Below are 6,623 nucleotides of genomic sequence, written 5' to 3' on the forward strand. Positions count from 1 at the left end.
GTAAACCCCAAAATCTAGAGGTAAAGCCCAACATCTAGACCTAAAGCCCAACATCTAGAGGTAAAGCCCAACTTCTAGAGGTAAAGCCCAATATCTAGAGGTGAATTCCAAAATCTAGTGTTAAAGCCCGACATCTACAGTTAAAGCCAAGCATCTAGACGTAAAGCAAAACACCTAAATGTGAATTTCAAAATCTAGAGGTAAAGACCAACATCTAGAGGTAAAGACCAACATCTAGAGGTAAAGACCAAAATCTAGATGTAAATCAAATCGTCTAGCTTTAAAACCCAACATCTAGAGGTAAAGCCCATCATCTAGAGGTAAAGCCTAACATCTAGATGTAAATCAAATCGTCTAGCTTTAAAACCCAACATCTAGAGGTAAAGCCCATCATCTAGAGGTAAAGCCTAACATCTACTTGTGAATTACAAAATCTAGAGTTAAAGCCCAACATCTACAGTTAAAGCCAAATATCTAGATTTAAACCCCAACATCTAGAGGTAAAGCCTAACATCTAGAGGTGAATTCCAAAATCTAGTGTTAAAGCCCGATATCTACAGAAGAAGCAATACATCTAGATGTAAAGCCCACCTTCTAGAGGTAAAGCCAAAAATCTAGATTTGAAATCCAAAATCTAGAGGTAAAGCCCCAAATCTAGAGGTAAATCCCAAAACCTGGATGTAAAGCCCAACTTCTAGACCTAAAGCCCAACATCTAGATGTAAAGCCCAACATCTGGAGGTAAAGCCTAACATCTAGAGGTTAATTCCAAAATCCAGAGTTAAAGCCCAACATCTAGTCGTAAAGCCCAATATCTACATGTAAAGCCCAACTTATAGAGGTAAAGTCAAACATCTAGAGGAAACCCCAAAATCTAGAGGTAAAGCCCAACATCTAGACCTAAAGCCCAACTTCTAGAGGTAAAGCCTAATATCTAGAGGTGAATTCGAAAATCCAGTGTTAAAGCCCGATATCTACAGAAGAAGCAATACATCTAGATGTAAAGCCCAACTTCTATAGGTAAAGCCAAATAACTAGATGTAAACCACAAAATCTAGAGGTAAAGCCTAACATCTAGAGGTAAACCCAACATCCAGAGGTAAATCTCAACATCTAGATCTTAATTCAAATATCTAGGGTTATAGCCCGACATCTACAATTAAAACCAAACATCTAGAAGTAAAACCCTACATCTAGAGGTAAAGCCCAACGTCTAGAGGTAAAGCCCAACATCAAGATGTAAATCCAAAAATCTAGTATGAAAACCCAAAATCGAGCGGTAAAGCCCAAAATCTAGAGGTAAAGCCTAAAATCTAGATGTAAAGCCCAACTTCTAGATCTAAAGACCAATATCTAGAGGTAAAGCCTAACATCTAGAGGTGAATTCCAAAATCTAGAGATAAAGCCCTACATCTACAGTTGAAGTCAAACATCTAGTTTTAAAACCAAATTTCTAGAGCTAAAGCCCAATATCTAGAGGTAAAGCCCAAAGTCTAGATGTAAAGCCCAACATCTAGAGGTAAAGCGCAACATCTACAGGTAAATACTAACATCTAGATGGGAAGTCCAAAATCTAGAGTTAAAGCCTGACATCTAGAGGTAAAGCCAAATGTCTAGATTTAAAAACCAAAATCTAGATGTAAAGCCCATAATCTAGAGGTAAATCCCAAAATCTAGATGTAAAGCCCATAATCTAGAGGTAAATCCCAAAATCTAGATGTAAAGCCCAACATCTAGAGGTAAAACCAACATCTACACCTAAAGCCAAACATCTAGATGTAAAACCCAAAATCTAGAGTTAAAGCCCAAAATCTAGAGGTAAAGACCAATGTCTAGAGGTATAGCCAAACTTCTAGAGGTAAAACCCAACATCTAGAGGTAAACTCGAACATCTAGAGTTAAAACCCAACATCTAGATGTAATGCCCAACATCTAGAGGTAAAGCCCAAAATCTAGAGGATGAAGCCCAAAATTAAGATATAAAGCCCAACGTCGAGATTTAAAGACCAACATTCAGAGGTAAAGCCCAACATCTAGAGGTAAAGCTTAACATCTAGAGGTGAATTCCAAAATGTAGAGTTAAGTCCGACACCTACAGTTAAAGCTAAACATCTAGATGTAAACCCCAATACCTAGAGGTAAATCCCAATAGCCAGAGGTAAACCTGAACATCTAGAGGTGAATTCCAAAGTCTAGATTTAAATCCCGACATCTACAGTTAAATCCAAATTTCTCGATGAAAAACTCTACATCTAGAGGTAAAGCCCAATATCTAGAGGTAAAGCCCAACATCTAGAGTTAAAACCCGACTTCTAGAGGTAAAGCCCAACTTCTAGAGGAAAAGCCAAACATCTAGATTTAAAACCCAAAATCTAAAGGTAAAGCCCAACGTCTAGATTGAAAGCCCAACATCTAGAGGTAAAGCCCATCATCTAGAGGTAAAGCCCATCATCTAGAGGTAAAGGTTAACATCTAGAGGTGAATTCCAAAGTCCAGATTTAAAGCCCGACATCTTCAGTTAAAGCCAAATATCTAGATGTAAAACTCAACTTCTAGAGGTAAAGGTCAATATCTAGAGGTAAACCCCAACATCTAGAGATAAAGCCCAAAGTCTAGAGGTAAAGCCCAACATCAAGAGAAAAAGCCAAAAATCTAGTATTAAAACCCAAAATCTAACGTTACAGCCTATAATCTAGAGGTAAAGCCCAACATCTAGAGGTAAATCCCAAAATCTAGATGTAAAGCCCAATGTCTAGAGTTGAAGCCCAACATCTAGCGGGAAAGCCTACAATCTACCCGTAAAGCCTAATATCTAGAGTTGAATTCCAAAATCTAGAGTTGAATTCCAAAATCTAGAGTTAAAGTCCGACATCTACAGTTAAAGCCAAATATCTAGATGTAAAACTCAACTTCTAGAGGTATAGCCCAAAATCTAGAGGTAAAGCCCAACATCTAGAGCTAAAACCATAAATCTAGATGTAAAGCCCAAATTCTAGATGTAAAGTTCAATTGCGCACACAATGTTTTCTCCCAGAGCACTTTTTATCTCAGCTCCTTTCCTCCCTCCTGTCTTTTCCCACCAGTTGCTCTTGGCGCAGGCCCCACTTGAGGAAATGCTTCCCCTGCTGAAATTCTAAAGGTCTCTGTTTTCCTATTTACAGAGGAACAAATTTGCTGACATTTTTCAACTTTTCCCTTCTCAGCTTTCTTGGGAAATCTCTACTTGACAAAACTAATCATTTTAAGGTGCAGACCTTCAAGAGCACATTACTCTGGATGGGCTGTGGCTCTCCAAAGTGAAAGCAGAGAGCCACGTTGGCTTAGAACAACCTGAGCAGAACTGAATTAAGCTTAGCAGGAACCTCAAGTGGCACCTAAAGGCCTCCCACCACTGCTGCTGAATCAGTCTTTCCCCACTGCTCTTTCAAAACACCTTTCCTGGAGTGCTAATGCCACTAACTAGAACTCTTTCCATCAGGAAGCTGAGAAGACTCAGCCCCTGTGCTTTCACAGGAAGCTGCACAGAGGCAGCTCAACAGGCTGGGAGAGGCAGAGATGTCCTGCCAGACACCGAGATTAACCAAGGAGCCACCAGCACGTGGTGCACACGTGAGGTAAAGCACAAGAGCAGGTAGAACCGTACAGCCCTCAACACCCCATCAATCCAGGGCTTTCAAGGGGAAGGATGCTGACTAGAAAAGCTCCTTTGGCTAAGATACCACCAACGCCTGGCCAAAATCAGACGGAGAATCCCCACTACGGGAAGATTTCCACCATCTTGCAAAATACAGGTGGGAGACATTCCATTCTGGATGCGCTGTGCTGCAGCAGGTACCTTGCTATGCCGTACACCACGGGAACTGCACTGCTCTCCTCTTCCAACACAGTGCTAGACCTCCGCCTCCCAGCACTTACCTTGTCCTTGTTCCTCAGAACCAGGGGCACTTCGTAGACCTCACGGGGGACGTAGCTCTGGAATACCACCTCTGATGGGAACGGCTGAAATGAGCTCTGTTCCGGGTCAACTGCTGAGAACTGGAGATGCAAGACAGAGCAGTGAGAGTTCAGTTGCTGGCAGAAAGATTCATGAAGGAGAATCCTACACTACCTTGATCTCCAGGGAAGTATAGGCTCTGGGTGACTATGTCTGCCCAGCTCACACCAGGGAAGCCGCAGCTCACCCACCTGTGTTCTCAGCTGATCAGGTTTCTGGACCACGTTGAGCAGGCTCAAGCCAAGAAGCTCTTTTGGTAGGGGTTTCGCCAGGTTTCCATCTCCAAATTGGAAGGCAGCACTTACCTCCAGCAGAGCTCTGCGCTAATGTGGTCACACAGCTCCAGAGCACTTGCTGCCAGAGCCGTGAGCACTCATGGAGCAAGTGAAACCCAAGAATTTACAGGAGACTCCATGGGAGACAATTTGGGGGTAATCTTTGAGACAGAGAGACCGAGTCCCACACACCCCCAATATCTTTTTGGATATTGGAAACCAGGAAGAAGAGAACAGTACCAGAGGAGGTAAGGCCAAAAAAAAAGTAACACACTCACTAGGAAAGACAAGTGAGGTGAATGCTGGATGCTGATAGGGTTCAGCTCTTTTCTCAGCATTACTGGCCAACCTGAGTAAGACTGGACTTGGTATCTCCTGTTTCCATGAGCTTTAAACAGATGTGCTATTGTATTCTCTTATTGCTGCTTTATTTAACACCACTGCGGAAGCATGCTGAAAATATACACAATCAGCAAATGCTTACAGAGCAGAGGCGTTACTTTGAGAAAAATCCTCCCTGCTTTGTCTCCCCTCAGCTGCACTGTTCCCCCTCGAAAGACACAGGCAGGTCTCCTGCCTCTCCACAGAAGTCACTGTCACACTGAAGCCAGCAGCTGCAGCACATCGCCACTTATTTGTGCCCGCCCTCATCTGATGCCCTCCCAACCTCCCGTGCTGACCAGGGCAATCCTGAACCAATTGCTTACAGGTCTCTTGCTGGCAATTTTCCACTCAACAGCCTACCTCGGTGACCTACCCACTTGGACTGTGTTACACTGAGCAGTTCTGCAAGAAAAGCAGCTTTAAACATACATCAAAGTAAACGTGGACCCAGATAAAGCACCTCCACTCCGCTCTGCCCAGGGCAATTCCCCGCTATAACTGGCAGCCTGCAAAATCCAACACCCTGTACGGGTCCCACATGTTGTTCCAACCCAAAGCACTAATGCAACTGGTTTTGTTAAATCTTGAGTAATCACCATAGGCCCTCAGCCTGCGAAGGCCAATGCTGCCACCACCCAGGGAGTCCTGTGACCCCAAGCATTTGACAGTGACTACACCAAAGCAAGAGGCGGCTATTTCAGCAGGATGGACCATGGCAAGCTCATGCCCTCGTGTCCTGCCCCAGCCTTCCCCCAGGATCGTGCTGTCAGCAACATCAGCTAAACTCCAGCAAAACCCACCAGCTTCAGCAGAGGGTATTTACATCGGCTTAGTGCAGATCAAGACTTCAACCTCTCACCGGGGAAAAATGTTTTACCTTTCCCCCAGCAGAAGGAACTCCACCACCACCAGCAGTTTGAAAGGACAGCAGGACCTAGTCACTGAGCTATTCAGGTAAGCTGGAGGCAAGGCTGTCACAAGCACGCCTCCTCTTCACATGTCACATCAAACAGCAAGGAAAAGGGCAGGAAAAGGCTACCTTTGGATGAGAGGTTTCACTTCTCTCTAGAAGCTGGATAATCCGGGGCCGCCTCATCTCCCGAGTGCTGGCCAGTCTCTGCTTGGTGGTGAGAGACATCTCCTTCAGGAAGGCAGAGGGAGTCAGCTGAAATGCAAAACACCAGCAAGATGTACAGAAATGCCTTTGTTCAGGAAGGCTTTTCTTGTCAAGTGCCACTGATGAATAATTTGGGATCACAGCCACTCGCATAGTCCTGGAAGAACCCTAAGTCACCTGCTGAAATATTTAACATCAGTAAATGAATGATATAGAGCAGAATACACATGCCGTAACCAAGTGGCTCTGTCCCATTAGCTTCTTCATCATTTGGTGTGACATTTTGGGGGATTTCTGCTCTTCGGGCATTTGTTTCCTCTTTAGTTTTGCTGGATCGAGCCAATGACCTTTGAAAAGAGTGGGGAGGAGTTGTCAGAAATCCCCCAACTCCACCCTTGCACAACGCCAACACTCGTATGGAGACGTCTCTGCTGGGTGACTCAGAGGAAAGCAGAACAGCAGTGTTGTGCCAAGACAGAGGGGGAAAGGAATGGGTCCGAGTTTTAGTTCTCTCTTTTTAATTAGCACTTGCTCTATCTCTGTTCCGGCCTCACAGACCCCTCCACAAAAGTATACAGAGATACCTCCTGGACAGAGCCTCAGCACTAGGTCATCTCCAGTCAAGTGAGATCCAGTCAGCAAAGGGGACATTTGTGGAAGGGAAGGAGGAATTGCCCTGACTCCGCTGCTCTTTGCAGGGCTGGATCGGGGCTCCACAAAGAACACAAGATACAAACAACTGGTTTGCAGCCTGTTCTATCTGGGAGCAGCAGCTGTCAAGTCTTCAGGCAGAGTTGGAGCAGCCCACCACGTGCCCAGCTGCCTGGACGGCAGCTATGCTCAGAGCAGCACTG

This window comes from Leptosomus discolor, unplaced genomic scaffold, assembly GCF_034619465.1.
Source record: "Leptosomus discolor isolate bLepDis1 unplaced genomic scaffold, bLepDis1.hap2 HAP2_SCAFFOLD_43, whole genome shotgun sequence".
NCBI lineage: Eukaryota > Metazoa > Chordata > Aves > Leptosomiformes > Leptosomidae > Leptosomus > Leptosomus discolor.